This window comes from Lucilia cuprina, chromosome 4, assembly GCF_022045245.1.
Source record: "Lucilia cuprina isolate Lc7/37 chromosome 4, ASM2204524v1, whole genome shotgun sequence".
In the NCBI taxonomy this organism is placed as follows: domain Eukaryota; kingdom Metazoa; phylum Arthropoda; class Insecta; order Diptera; family Calliphoridae; genus Lucilia; species Lucilia cuprina.
In genome coordinates, this window is record NC_060952.1 from 94830770 (window position 1) to 94847075 (window position 16306).

At 29.3% G+C, this 16306-nt stretch overlaps 1 protein-coding gene across 6 annotated transcripts in view; it reads right to left on the reverse strand.

Moving 5' to 3' along the window:
• The window catches only part of LOC111676401 (putative protein TPRXL), a 179725-nt gene that overhangs the window by 142108 nt on the left and 21311 nt on the right, over nucleotides 1–16306 (reverse strand). The window lies entirely within an intron of this gene.

Below are 16306 nucleotides of genomic sequence, written 5' to 3' on the forward strand. Positions count from 1 at the left end.
CTAGACTAGAGCAACTTTTTCTATAAAAACTTGCTCTAGACTAAAGCAACTTTTTCTATAAAAACTTGCTTTAGACTACAGCAACTTTTTGTTTGTTGCTCTACTGTAAGCAACAAACTTGCTCTAGACTAGAGCAACTTTTTTGTACTTTTGTATACTTATACCTTTTAAAAAAAGTGTTTAAAAGGTCAAAATAGTAATTGCTCAAAGATAACTTTAAGAAAACTTTTAATAGTTCAGGGAGTTTGTTGAGTGTGGTAAACTTGCTTAAAAAATGAAAACACTTAAAAGCAGAAACAACAAAAATATGTCTTTTTTCTAAATTCCCAAGAACATAAAAATGCAGTTAAATACAAAAGAAAGAAAAACAAAACAATTGTAAATAAAATACTCCAACAGACACACATGAAAAAATTCGAAAATTTTCTTTAAGATTGAAATGTAACACAAAGTTAAAAAGGAAAAAGAAATAGCACACACACACACGCATTCACCAATAAACGACGCACAATACCTTAAAAACGTGCAACCAACAACAACAACATCTCAACATAGTAAAGCTGTTAAATGTCAACAGTGACAGAAGAAAATGAACTTGTTTCTGTTGTTGCTGTTGGCTTTGTTAGAATTTTGTTACGGTTAGTAGAGAGAAAACAAACAAAAAAACGAAATATGTAAAGAAAAATAAGTTCTCAGTTCTAAGTAGAAGAAAATGTACAACACAGTTAAGTGCATCAAAGTAATGCCTGAGGTTGAAAACAGGAAACGGAAATTCATGTATTACACAAAAACAACAACACAACATCAACACAAATAGCAATAATAACTCGACACTACCGCAACTATGTATATGTACGTACTGACAAGATGACTACTGCATGTTAGAAAATAACTATGTTAAAATATTTACGCATACACATGTATTTACACACACTTTAAGGTAAAGACAGAGAGATTGACAGAGTTTCAGAGTTGAATATGTAAGTTTTTTTATAAGAAATATGCTCCACAGCAAGTTTTTTTTAGTTTTTAAACCGGAGCATCGATTCTTATAAAAAGTTACTATAGTATAGAGCAACTTTTCCTAGTCTAGAGAAGAACTTTCCCTGTAAAGGGTTGCTCTAGACTAGGACAACTATCCCTGTAAAAACTTGCTCTAGACTAGAGCAACTTTTTCTATAAAAACCTGCACTAGACTAGAGCAACTTTTATTATAAAAACTTGCTCTAGACAAAAGCAACTTTTTTAGTAAAAACTTGCTCTAGACTAGAGCAACATTTCCTATAAAAACTTGCTCTAGACTAGAACGACTTTTCTCATAAAAATTTGCTCTAAATTAGAGCAAATTTTTCTATAAAAATTTACTCTAGATTAGAGCAACTTTTCTATAAAAACTTGTTCTAGACTAGAGCAACTTTTTCTATAAAAAAGTTGTTCTAGACTAGAGCAACTTTTTCTATAAAAACTTGGTCTAGACTAGAGCAACTTTTCCTATTAAAACTTGTTCCAAACTAGAGCATTTTTTTCGTATAAAAACTTGCTCTAGACTAGACTCTTAACTAGAGCAACTTTTCCTAAAAAAACTTGCTCTTAACTAGAGCAACTTTTCCTAAAAAAAACTTGCTCTTAACTAGAGCAACTTTTCTATAAAAACTTGCTCTAGACTAGAGCAACTTTTCCTATAAAAACTTGCTTTAGATTAGAGCAACTTTTCCTATAAAAACTTGCTTTAGATTAGAGCAACTTTTTTCTATAAAATCTTTCTTTAAACTAGAGCAACTTTTTCTATAAAAACTTGTTCTAAACTAGAGCAGCATTCTCCAAAAAAAAAAGAATGCTTTTGTCTACAACAAATTTTTTTTATAATAACTTGTTCTACAATAACTTGCTCTGAGTCAGAGAACTTTAATCTATGTAAGAGAGATAAACTTAACTTCTTCTTGAAAAACTGCACCCTTTTAACTGAGGGAAAAAAGAAAAAAGAATTCTCGGGTAAAACAGCATCTAGTGATTTTGTGAGTCCCTTGTGTAAGAGTTAAGTGGTTGTATACGATTACGTGCTACTACTGTCGCTGCTGCTGTTGAAGGAAATGCTCCTGTTTCTGATGTTACTAGAGATTCAAATGGTTTGTTTGAATGTTTTGGATGGTTGGTTGACTACATGTCGAACGGATAGGAAGGATGGGCACTGGTAGGGAGGCTAAAATATGTGCATGCTCTATAATTTGTAAACAAAACTCTTACAAGAACTCAAACAATATGAAGAAGTAGGAAAAAAACCAACTACTACAAGGATGGTGTTTATTATTTACTCATTTTACCCTTCAGCTAGTATGTACAACAACAGAATACCTGGCTGGTTGACTGGATGAATAACTTGGTTGACTTGACTTGAGTTGAATGATTTTGAATGGCAACATTGTTGTTGAGTTAAAACGTTTCATTTTTTTTTTTTTGTTAAATGTAACTTAAATTAAGTTAGCAGCAAATGGTTTTCTTAAAAAAAACACGCAGAACAGAAATGGCAACAACAGACGCTGTGTAGCAACAAAATAACGATGATGATGCTGACGTTGACAAAACAGTGAATAAACAACTTTAAAAACTCAAAAAAACTTACTAAATGACTGAAACTGAGACTTGACTTATTTTCGCCATCAAGACACTTTGATGTAAGCAAAAACAACAACAACATGAAACAATCAACAACAAAACCACTTAGAAAATTACTACAACAACATCAATTACCACAACAACAACGCCAACAACAAATTGCAGCAACAAAACAAAGCATCATAAAACATAGTAAATAAGTGAGTCAGTAAATACATCACCCAGTGACTGACTGGTTACATGCAGCAACAACAACCACATTTAACCGTGTTACACAATTTTGTCTTGATAACTTTTTCTTTCTTTCTTACGCACTGTGAGTCCGGTGGTACCACCTCTTTTGTTACATGTCAATTATTAGAACGTTGGACAAGATTTGTTGCAACTACATGAATAGATGGTTGACTAACTGGATATAAAACATCACTGGTTTCGTTTTACCTGTAAAATATGGAGAACGAAAAAAACGAAAGGAACTGATTTTTGTTGCATGTCGTTGAGAGCAACACTAATGCCTAACAATGGCAATAAAGAGTAACAATTTGTGGCAATAAAGCAGCAGCATGAAACAAGTTGCAAATGAAAGCAAAAGTATGTTAAGTAATCACGTGCTCTTCGTGTTATTATTGTTTTTAGCAAGCTTACACTTCTGTTATAGCAACTCTAATGGCTGTTGCATTTCAATAATGACAATGACTGTCCATTAATTGTTATGACAGCAACTGCAAATCATGATAATGATTGTCAATGATTTGACGGCTGCTAGTTGGAAAAGAAATCCAAAGGGAAATGGGAATAGTAATAGAAAAATTTCCAAAAAGGCAATAAGGAATAATAATTTTCTAAAACAGAACAATTTTTTTTGTAAAAACTTGTTCTAGTCAAGAGCAATCTTTTCTATAAAAACTTGCTCTAGTCAAGAGCAACTTTTTCTATAAAACCTCGCTCTAGTCAAAAGCAACTCTTTCTATTAAAACTTGCTCTAGTCAAGAGCAACTTTTTCTATAAAAACTAGATCTAGTATAGAGCAACTTTTTCTATAAAAAACTGCTGTAGTCTGAATCAACTTTTTCCATATAAACTTGCTCTAGTCAAGAGCAACTTTTTCAATAAAAACTTGTTTTAGTCAAGAACAACTTTTTCTATAAAAACTTGCTTTAGTCAAGAACAAGTTTTTCTATAAAAACTTGCTCTAGTCAGGAGCAACTTTTTCTATAAAAACTTGTTTTAGTCAAGAACAATTTTTTTATAAAAACTTGCTCTAGACAGGAGCAACTTTTTCTATAAAAACTTGCTCTAGTCAAGAGCAACTTTTTTCTATAAAAACTTGCTCTAGTCAAGAGCAACTTTTTTCTATAAAAACTTGCTATAGTCAAGAGCAACTTTTTTCTATAAAAACTTGCTCTAATCAAGAGCAACTTTTTTCTATAAAAACTTGCTCTAGTCAAGACCAACTTTTTCTATAAAAACTTGCTCTAGTCAAGAGCAACTTTTTTATAAAAACTTGCTCTAGTCAAGAGCAACTTTTTCTATAGAAACTTGCTCTAGCCAAGAGCAACTTTTTCTATAAAAACTTGCTCTAGTCAAGAGCAACTTTTTCTATAAAAACTTGCTCTAGTCAAGAGCAACTTTTTCTACAAAAACTTGCTCTAGTCAAGAGCAACTTTTTCTATAAAAACTTGCTCTAGTCAAGAGCAACTTTTTCTATAAAAACTTGCTCTAGTCAAGAGCAACTTTTTCTATAAAAACTTGCTCTAGTCAAGAGCAACTTTTTCTATAAAAACTTGCTCTAGTCAAGAGCAACTTTTTCTATAAAAACTTGCTCTAGTCAAGAGCAACTTTTTCTATAAAAACTTGATGTAGTCAAGAGCAACTTTTTCTATAAAAACTTGCTCTAGTCAAGTGCAACTTTTTCTGTAAAAACTTGCTTTAGTTAAGAGCAACTTTTTCTGTAAAACTTGCTGTATTCAAGAGCAACAACTTGCTCTTGTTAAGAGCAACGTTTTCTATATAAACTTTCTTTTGTCAGAGCAACTTTTTCTATATAAAACCTTGCTGTAGTCAAGAGCAACTTTTTCTTTAAAAACTTGTTCTAGTCAAGACCAAATTTTTTTATAAAAACTTGCTTTAGTCAAGAGCAATTTTTTCTATGAAAACTTGCTCTAGTTGAGAGCAATTTTTTTTTAAGAAAACATCCTCTAATCAAGAGCAACTTTTTTATTTAAACTTGCTCAAATCTAAAGCAACTTTTTCTCGAAAAACTAGCTCTAATCTAGAACATCTATTTCTGAAAAACAAGCTTTAATTGCTTTGTGTTAAAGAGCAATTTTTGTTGCTGCTCAAAATTAAATTTCTTTAAAAATGTTGTTGTTAGTTTTGTTGTTATTGTCTTTTCAAACATCTTAATGAATTTCAAACATATAAAAGAAAAATGGCGCTTAAAGCATTAGTGTTAAAAGAAACAAACGAAGAATAAAAGAAAAACAAAGTTTAAAAAAGTTTAAGCAACTTCTTTTTCTTAAGATATTTCTTCATGTTCATAAATATTTGCCAGTTGGAAAGAAGCAGAAGAAGAAGAAGAAGAAAAAACTTGAAAAAAACATAAAACTTTCAATGTTGAATCAAACCAAGTTAGGGTTATATAAAAGAAAAAAACCATTAAGCAATAACAACAATAAAATTTACAACTTTTTCATTTTTAAACATTTAAATCTAAGAAGGTTAAACTGAAAGGGGAACCGACGATAAACTGTTGCCAATCGGATTAAGTTGGCAACACTTTTAACAAGCTTTAGCTGGTTATAAACTGCTGCAAAACCAACAAAAAAAAGTAAATCTTTAATATTACGACCAATATTAGTTTAAACTACAATCAACATAAAGGCGACAACACACTTTTTAGTTTCCTCTTTATTTTTATTAAAGAAGAATATGAAATAAAAGAAAAAAAGTTAAAAATATAAACTTCTAACGAGGTCAAAGTATATGCAAAATATTTGAAAGTGTAAACTAGAAGATTTCTTATACAAGGAAGTAGATAAAAGAGAATCTAATAAAAGTGTAAGGAAAATGGAACATTTTAATTTAACTAAATATTCTGTTGACATTATTTTCAAAAAATATGAATATGATCTAAATAGTTGGCAATATGTTTGTTAAATTATTTAAGCGTTGCCAATTTGTGTGTATTAAAAAGTGCTGTCAATTTAAAATTAAATTTATTTATTTTTTTTTTTACTTTTTATCACTTTCAAGGTTTCTCTTCTCAACTACTTTTTATTAAACTTTGACTTAGTTTTTCGATATATATCCCTTATTTTGCTTTCAGCTTCAACATTTTGTTTTGTTTAATCTTGAAATACATTGTTTTTTCTTTAATTTATGTATATATATTTTTTTTGTTTGATTATTGATAAATTTTTGAATTTCTCAAATTTTTGTTTGTACATTTTTATTTTACGAAATGTTAAATGTTTAATTTTATACTTAATTAAGTTTCATTTTTTGCGAAAAAGTTCACTGAACTTTAAATGCTTTTTAAAAAAATACCTTAACAATATAAAGACTGAGTTTAGTAAGGTTTGTAGAAACAAAATTAAAATATATTAATCAAAAGAAAGAAAAAATGTGTCAAAATCTTAATTAGTTAAACAAAATATATATGATAGAAACAATTTTATTTTTCTAAAAAAACTTGTTCTAGACTAAAATAACTTTTCTATATAAAACTTGCTCTCACCTAGAGCCACTTTTTGTATAAAAACCTTCTCTCAACTTTATCTAAAAAACATTCTCTCGATTTGAGCAACTTTTTCTATAAAAACTTCCTCTAAACTAGCGCAAAATTTTCAATAAAAACTTGCTCTAAACAAGCGCAACATTTTCAATAAAAACTTGCTCTAAACTAGAGCAACTTTTTCTAAAAAAAAAACTTGCTCTAAACTAGAGCAACTTTTTCTAAAAAAAAACTTGCTCTAGACTAGAGCAACATTTTCAATAAAAACTTGCTCTAGACTAGAGCAACTTTTTCTATAAAAACTTGCTCTAAACTAGAGCAACTTTTTCTATAAAAACTTGCTCTAAACTAGAGCAACTTTTTCTATAAAAACTTGCTCTAAACTAGAGAAACTTTTTGTATAAAAACTTGCCCTAAACTAGAGCAACTATTTCTATAAAAACTTGCTCTAAACTAGAGCAACTTTTTCTATAAAAACTTGCTCTAAACTAGAGCAACTTTTTCTATAAAAACTTGCTCTAAACTAGAGCAACTTTTTCTATAAAAACTTGCTGTAAACTAGAGCAACTTTTTCTATAAAAACTTGCTCTAAGCTAGAGCAACTTTTTCTATAAAAACTTGCTCTAAGCTAGAGCAACTTTTTCTATAAAAACTTGCTCTAAGCTAGAGCAACTTTTTCTATAAAAACTTGCTCTAAGCTAGAGCAACTTTTTCTATAAAAACTTGCTCTAAGCTAGAGCAACTTTTTCTATAAAAACTTGCTCTAGACTAGAGCAACTTTTGCTTTAAAAACTTGCTCTAGACTAGAGCAACTTTTTCTATAAAAACTTGCACTAAGCTAGAGCAACTTTTTCTATAAAAACTTGCTCTAAGCTAGAGTAACTTTTTCTATAAAAACTTGCTCTAAGCTAGAGCAACTTTTCGTTTAAAAACTTGCTCTAAGCTAGAGCAACTTTTTCTATAAAAACTAAGTCTAAGCTAGAGCAACTTATTCTATAAAGACTTGATCTAGTCTAGAAACTTGATCTGGTCTGTAGCAACTTTTTGTATAAAAATCTGATCTAGTCTGGAGCAACTTTTTCTTTAAAAAGCTGGCTTATGTTTAAAGCAACTTTTCTTAGTAAACACTTCAGTTTCCAATGAAAAGCTGTTTATAAATTATAGTTTAGACACTGCTAATAATTATGTTTGTCAAACCCTTTCATACTTCAGTTTGTATACGTTTTTTTTTTTTTTGCATTTAAAAATCTATCATTTGTCAATGACATTTATACCAAAATATAAATTTACATTCCCCTTTCCTCTAACATGTCCGGGACTAAAATATAAAATGAAAATTTCAATATTTTATGTAGAAAATCATCTAAAAACATTGTATATGCATAAAACTGTGGGAGTCTGTGCAGCATGTTGTTGATGCAGTCTAGTGTATGTAGTATCCTCTTGAATGCAAAAAAAAAAAAAACATTTAGAAATGTTCAAATGTTTGTTTATTCTTTTGGAAAATCCTTTGGCAAATACTGGCTTAGCATGTTAGAATGATATATATGTATGTGTAATCATATAACATTGTTGTACATGCTATGAGCAAAAACGACAACCAACAATTGCTGCAACATTGTGTGTATCATATGGTGGTGATCTATATTTATTTTGGCAGTCATAAAATACACACACACAGTGTCATCATAACTACAAGTATTCATTACATTTAACCCATAAAAGTATATTGTGGTAATGCGCGGAGGGGTGGAATTGTTTATTGTAGCGAAACTCAAATTCAAAACGACTTTTTAAGATTATAAAAATCTTATTATTTAATTTTTTTGTATCAAACTGTTTATTTGTTAAAATAATTGAAATTATGAAACAATTCATAGTTAATTTAAGATAAAAAAATCGTTATAGAAAATATTATTTTAATCCCCTTTTTTTCAAAAGGGCAGAAAAAGAAAACACTTACAATCCTCCTCTAAAAAGCCGCATCACTTCAGAATCATTGAAACGCCCTACTAGAAACGCAAATATGTTTAACAAAATACAATAGTTTATTCAGATTATTTTGTTTTGTTTTTTCTTTTCTTTTCGAATTGAATTGTAATGTGTAGTTTTTTAGATTGCCACTTCAATATGCCACAGATACCCATGCAACAGCATTCATTTATCCATTCATTCATTCAATCAACCATCAAATCTATTCGCACAAGTATCTATCATTTCTGCATTCATGTTTTTCTATACATTTATAATTTTTTTGTTCATTATCTCCTTGATGGCAATAGAATCAATAGTAAATCAGCAAACCAACCCTCATTGTTGTTAATAATAGGTTGCAATGTGTGCAATTAATTGGAAATGGATAAAAGGGAACAATTACAGTTGTTGTCAAAATTAGAGCAACAACTTTTTCAAAAAAAAACTACTCTAAACTAGAGCAACTTTTTCTATAAAAACTTGCTCTAAACTAGAGGAGCCTTTTTTAATAAAAACTTGCTCTAAACCAGAGCAACTTTTTCTATAAGAACTTGCTCTACACGAGAGCAACTTTTTCTATAAAAACTTGCTCTATACTAGAGCAACGTTTTTTATAAAAACTTGCTCTACACTAGAGCAACGTTTTCTATAAAAACTTGCTCTACACTAGAGCAACGTTTTCTATAAAAACTTGCTCTACACTAGAGCAACGTTTTCTATAAAAATTTGCTCTATACTAGAGAAACGTTTTCTATAAAAACTTGCTCTACACTAAAGCAACTTTTTCTATAAAAACTTGCGCTACACTAGAGCAACTTTTTCTATTAAAACTTGCTCTACACTAGAGCAACTTTTTCTATAAAAACTTGCTCTACACTAGAGCAACTTTTTCTCTAAAAACTTGCTCTACACTAAAGCAACTTTTTCTATAAAAACTTGCTCTACACTAGAGCAACTTTTTCTATAAAACTTGCTATACACTAGAGCTATTTTTTCGATAAAAACTTGCTCCACACTAGAGCAACTTTTTCTATAAAAACTTGCTCTACACGGGAACAACTTTTTCTATAAAAACATGCTCTACACTAGAGCAACTTTTTCTACAAAAACTTGCTCTACACTAGAGCAACTTTTTCTATAAAAACTTGCTCTACACTAGAGCAACTTTTTCTATAAAAACTTCTATAAATACTTGCTGTACACTAGAGCATCTTTTTCTATAAAATCTTGCTCTACACTAGAGCAACTTTTTCCATAAAAACTTGCTCTACACTAGAGCAACTGTTTCTGCAAAAACTTGCTCTACACTAGAGCAACTTTTTCAATAAAAATTTGCTCTACACTAGAGCAACTTTTTCTATAAAAACTCGCTCTGCACTAAAGCAACTTTTTCTATAAAACCTTGCTTTACAATAGAGCAATTTTTTCTATAAAAACTTGCTCTACACTAGAGCAATTTTTTCTATAAAAACTTGCTCTACACTAGAGCAATTTTTTCTATAAAAACTTGCTCTACACTAGAGCAACTTTTTCTATAAAAACTTGCTCTACACTAGAGCCACTTTTTCTATAAAAAATTGCTCTACACTAGAGCAACTTTTTCTATAAAAACTTGCTCTACACTAGAGCAACTTTTTCTATAAAAACTTGCTCTACACTAAAGCAACTTTTTCTACAAAAACATGCTTTACACTAGAGCAACTTTTTCTATAAAATCTTTTACGTTAGAGCAACTTTTTTTAAAAATACTTGCTCTACTTTAGGGCAACTTTTTCTATAAAAACTTGTTCTACACTAAAGCAAATTTTTGTATAAAAACTTGCTTTACACTAGAGCAACTTTTTCTATAAGAACTTGCTCTGCACTAGAGCAACATTCTCTATAAAAAATTTCTCTAGACCAGAGCAACTTTTTCTATAAAACTTGCTCTAGACTTGCTCCGGGTTAAAGCAAATTCCTCCATAAAAACTTGCTTTGAACTATAGCAACTTTCTATAAAAACTTGCTCAAAAAAAGAGTAAATTGCTCTAGACTAGGGCAACATTTTTTTATATAAAATTGCTCTAGACTAGGGCAACTTTTTTATATAAATTTACTCTATACTATAGCAACTTTTTCTAAAAAAATTTGGCTCTAAACAAGATCAACTTTTTTCTATAAAAACTTGCTCTAGTTTGAGCAACTTCTTTATAATTGTTTTATCCTTTAATATCTAAATACTTTTGTCACGGACTGTAGATTTATTTATTTTAAAACTATTAGGATTATGTCCGACTATTATCACTGATATCGATATTATAACGTGTGAGTGTATGTATATATACGTTTAAGTGTGTATTTGTGTAAGTATAAATTTTTAACATGGTCATAATAAATTTCATTTATTACTCTCTGTATAAATACAGATTTATAGATAGAGTGGAAAAGAGATAGAGGATATCATAGATAGATAATAGTAATAAATACGATTGAATATAAATTTCATATAGAAGATTATCAAGTACATTTTGGGTATTAACTGTGTTGACAGCTGTCAATGATTTAATAATTTTGATTTTTATAATTTTTTTTTTTTTTTGGGTTTTTGCTTTTGTCTGTGTTTATGTCATTTGGTTATTGTAGTTGCAATATAAATGGGTGTTTTTGGTAAGGATTTATAATGGATTTTATTTTAGTTATATTAACATGGTAATATGGTAATATAATATGGTATAGGTTAAGCTTCTATAGAAAAAGTTGCCCTGGTTTAGAGTATGTTTAAACAGAAAGGAAACGCTTTTGTCAAGATCAAGTTTTTATTGAGTCCCTGGTTTAAAGCAAGTTTTTATAGAAAAATGTTTTTATTGACAAAGTTGCTCTAGTTTAGAGCTCTGGTGTAGAGCAAGTTTTTAAAGAAAACGTATTTCTGGGTTTTAGTGAGAGAGTATCTCTGGCGTAGAACATGTTTTTATAGAAAATATGGTCCATTCTGGAGAAATTTTTCTATAAAATCTTGCTTTAGTCATTTTTTTAAAAACTGCTCTAGTTTAGAGCAAGTTTTTCTAAAAAAAGTTGCTCTAGTTTAGAGCAAGTTTTTATAGATAAAGTTGCTCTAGACTAAAGCAAGATTTTATAGAAAAAGTTTCTCCAGAATGGACCAAGTTTTTATAGAAAATGTTGCTTTGGACTAGAGCAAGTTTTAGACTAGAGCAATTTTTTGTAGAATATGTTGCTTTGGACTAGAGCAAGTTTTTATAGAAAAAGTTGCTCTAGACTAGAGCAAGTTTTTATAGAAAAAGTTGCTCTAGACTACTGCAAGTTGCTCTAGACTAGTGCAAGTTGCTCTAGACTAGAGCAAGTTTTTATAGAAAAAGTTGCTCTAGACTAGAGCTAGTTTTTATAGAAAAAGTTGCTCTAGACTAGAGCAAGTTTTTATAGAAAAAGTTGCTCTAGACTAGAGCAAGTTTTTATAGAAAAAGTTGCTCTAGACTAGAGCAAGTTTTTATAGAAAATGTTGCTCTGGTATAAAGCAAGTTTCTGATCTAAAGAAGGTTTTTATAGAAAATTGCTCTGGTCTAGAGTATCTTTTTACAGAAAAGTTTAGTTTGCTTTTTGCAGAAAAAGTTGCTTTGGTTTAGAGCAAGTTTTTATAGAAAAATTTGCTTACTTAATTTTCATTTATATTTCTGCCTTTGGAGCTATAAAAAGAGCAATTAAAGGAAAGTGTTGGACCACCAATTTTTGTTGACTAATTATTGATCACACTGGTTTGTTTGAATTGAAGAGAAAAATAACAAATGAAACATTTTTATACTCTTGTTTGTCCTCAGTTTACTTTAAGTTGTTAAAGCCGGCCGGCAGAAAAAGATAAATAAGAGAAAAATAAAAAAAAAAACATTTAAAACTGATTACAACATCAAGTGTTAAACAAACAGACAAACAAACACTCAATTGTAAAAGAAAAAACTCTTAAATCCCTCTTTTTTGTGCACTTTAGGTGGAAAGGAAAACAAAACTAAATTGCAAAGAAAAAATGGCTAAGAAAAAAAAAATAAAAACAGAATCTTAAAGTAAAACTAGTAATAACAAATAAATTTCGCATTATAAGAAAATGAGAAAAAAAGGTTAAAAAATTAATAGAGAGGAAGGGAAAGCGAAAACGAACTTTAAAAACAAATACAGACACTCAAGCGACAACTTACAGTGGAGCTGTTGACTAAACTGTTAATTACTCGTAAACTATTAAGGATACTATTAAATAGATTAAAGCCAAACTTGTGGGATCTGTTAAGCCCAAATTAAGCTTACAAAATATGGAAAAACAAACAAAAATTCGGAAGTCCTTAGTAAGTTATAGCTCACCAAAGTTCAGTTCAGTAGATATAGGAGCGATTTTAAAATGCTCAACTTTGACTGCCTTTGGCTCATCCAATGTTCCATTTTATTGCATTATTAAACTCTATTTTAAAAGTTAAACTTATTCTCTATACTTAAACCAAATTTAAGAAAATTCTGTTGAAAACTTTTAAAGTTATAAAGTTTTTAAAATTTACTTTTCCTTAACTTAATCCAACCACTGTGCATACCACCAAATCTTAAAAAAAAAGAAGCATTAAATCATAATACAAAAAAATATATATTTATTTCTTTTTTCCATTTAAGCTCGTTTTTTCCCCCCTTAAATGTTTTAACTAACTACAAATGCTTAAAAATATAAAGAGTTTGTCGTCGTCTTCGTTGTTTTAGCAAAGAATGCAGACAATAGTCTGCAGTAACCAATTACCCAAATGTTAAAACGTGTACAGAAATACTAATGATAATCGTAATAGCAACAACTACAAACAATAAACAACATCATTATTATTATTTTAAAACTCCATTATTAACATAATTATATTGGTTTAACTCAATAATGACGTTATAAAGTAAAACAAGCCTCCTAAAAGAAATTAAACAAAAAACAGCTTCAATGCTTGGTAACAGTGAAAAAACTGGTAGTAGAGGAAAAAGAAGAAAAAACTCTTAAGAGTCTTAAGCAGGGAATTGCAAACTTTTCTCAGTTAAAAAAAAAATAAAAAATATTATTAAAATCATATTTTTTGTAAAAACTTCTTCTAAATTCATACAGTTTCATCAACAAAAACCCTTTTTTAAATTTTTTTCAAAATTTTCTTCAATATCTGTTTGTCTCCAGAAAAAGTTAATTAATTTTAACCACAAATTTTTAAACTTTGTGTTAATAAAAATTTCCCTCAATTAAAAGTACATATATTATTTTTAAAAATAAAATCAACGTCAATTTATAATATAAAATTAAATTGCTACAAAAAAATTGGAAAAGAACCAAAATAAAAAAAAAAAAACAAAAATCAAGGACAAAGTGCAAATATCTTTTAGTAATTAAAACAAAAAACCAACAAAATTACTGAAGCATGAAAATAAATCAGAATTATTTTAAGAAAGAACAAATTACATTCGAATGTCAAGTCAATTGAAGAAAGTACAGAAAAATTCCTACAATCAGATCAAAGTTTTTCAGTAAAAACATGAAATATATTAGAGAAATTTTTTCTATAAAAACTTACTCTAGACCAGAGCAACTTGCTATAGACCACAGCAACATTTTCTATAAAAACTTGCTCTAGACCAGAACAACTTTTTCTATAAAAACTTGCTCTAAACCAGAGTAACTTTTTCTGTAAATACTTGTTCTAGACCAGAGCAACTTTTTCTATAAAAACTTGCTCTAGACTACAGCAACTTTTTCTATAAAAAACTTGCTCTAGACTAGAACAAATTTTTCTATAAAAACTTGCTCTAGCCTAGAGGAACCTTTTCTATAAAAACTTGCTCTAAACTAGATCAACCTTTTCTATAAAAACTTGCTCTAGATTAGAGCAACCTTTTCTATAAAAACTTGCTCTAGCCTAGAGCAACCTTTTCTATAAAAACTTGCTCTAGCCTAGAGCAACCTTTTCTATAAAAACTGGCTCTAGACTAGAGCAACTTTTTCCATAAAAACTTGCTCTAGACTACAGCAACTTTTTCTATAAAAACTTGCAACTTTTTCTATAAAAACTGGCTCTTGACTAGAGCAACTTTTTCTATAAAAACTGGCTCTTGACTAGAGCAACTTTTTCTATAAAAACTGGCTCTAGACTAGAGAAACTTTTTCTATAAAAACTGGCTCTAGACTAGAGGAACTTTTTCTATAAAAACTTGCTCTAGACTACAGCAACTTTTTCTATAAAAACTTGCTCTAGACTAGAGCAACTTTTTCTATAAAAACTTGCTCTAGCCTAGAGCAACTTTTTCTATAAAAACTTGCTCTAGCCTAGAGCAACCTTTTCTATAAAAACTTGCTCTAAACTAGATCAACCTTTTCTATAAAAACTTGCTCTAGACTAGAGCAACTTTTTCTTTGAAAACTTGCTCTAGACAAGAGCAACTTTTTCTATAAAAACTATAGCAACTTTTTCTATAAAAACTTGCTCTAGACCAGAGCAACTTTTTCTATAAAAACTGCTCTAGACTAGAGCACCTTGCTAGCCTACATAAACTTTTTCTATTGAAACCTGCTCTAGTGAAGAGCAACTTTATCTTTAAAAACTTACTCTAGATTAGAAAAACTTTTTCTATAAAAACTTGCTTTAGCCTAGGGCAAATTTTTCTATAAAATCTAGCTCTAGACTAGAGCAACTATTTATTTTACATTAGAGCAACTGTGGTTTTACTCTAGAGCAACTTTTTATATAAAAACTTGCTCTAAACTAGGATAACTTTTGCTATAAAAACTTTCTCTAAACTAGGGCAACTTTTGCTATAAAATCTAGCTCTAGACTAGAGCAACTTTTTCTATAGAAACTTTCTCTAAGCAGAGCAACTTTTTCTATAAAAACTTGCTTTTTAGACTAGATCAACTTTTGCTATAAAAACTTGCTCTAAACTAGAGCAACTTTTTCTATAAAATCTAGCTCTAGACTAGATCAACTTTTTCTATAAAAACTTGCTCTAGACTAGATCAACTTTTTCTATAAAAACTTCCTCTAGTCTAGAGCAACTTTTTCTATAAAAACTTCCTCTAGTCTAGAGCAACTTTTTCTATAAAAACTTCCTCTAGTCTAGAGCAACTTTTTCTATAAAAACTTCCTCTAGTCTAGAGCGTCTTTTTCAATAAAAACTTGCTCTAGTCTAGATCAACTTTTTCTATAAAAACTTACTCTAGTCTAGATCAACTTTATCTATAAAAACTTACTCTAGTCTAGATCAACTTTTTCTATAAAAACTTACTCTAGTCTAGAGCAACTTTTTCTATAAAAACTTGCTCTAGTCTAGAGCAACATTTTCTATACAAAACTTGCTAAAAACTCTAAACTATAGCAAAAAACTTGCTCTAGTCTAGAGGAACTTTTTCTATACAAAACTTGCTCTGGACTAGAGCAACTTTTTCTATAAAAACTTGCTCTGGTCTAGAGCATCTTTTTCTATAAAAACTTGTTCTAAACTAAATGGTTGGAACAAAATTTTCTATGAAAACTTGCTATAGTTTAAAGCAACATTTTTTTTAAAGACTTCCGCTAGATTTCTATTAAACAAAATGTTGTCAATCTGTTTGAAAGTTTCCCATTGGACAAAAGTTTGTATCTACCTGTTTAATGTTAGGACTTAGAAATAAACCATAAGTACACCAGCAGCAAAAAAATGCAGAAAGAAACAAATAAAACTGCAAAAAGAAAAGCACATTTTTCAAACCCTAAGGCCCACAAAGTTATTTATAAATTTTCAGTTTAACTCGCAAAAAAACGAGAAGAAAAATCTTAAAATAGTAACAAACAAAACTTGTACGTTTGAGCTAAAAATAAAACTGAAACTTTAAGGAGAAAAATAAAAATAATTGAAAATAAACTTGATAAACCAGACACGTTTCTCATTGCTTAACAACATCATGATGACAATGATCATCTGAAGCAATGAGGAAAACGGCAAAATGTCATATAAATGCAA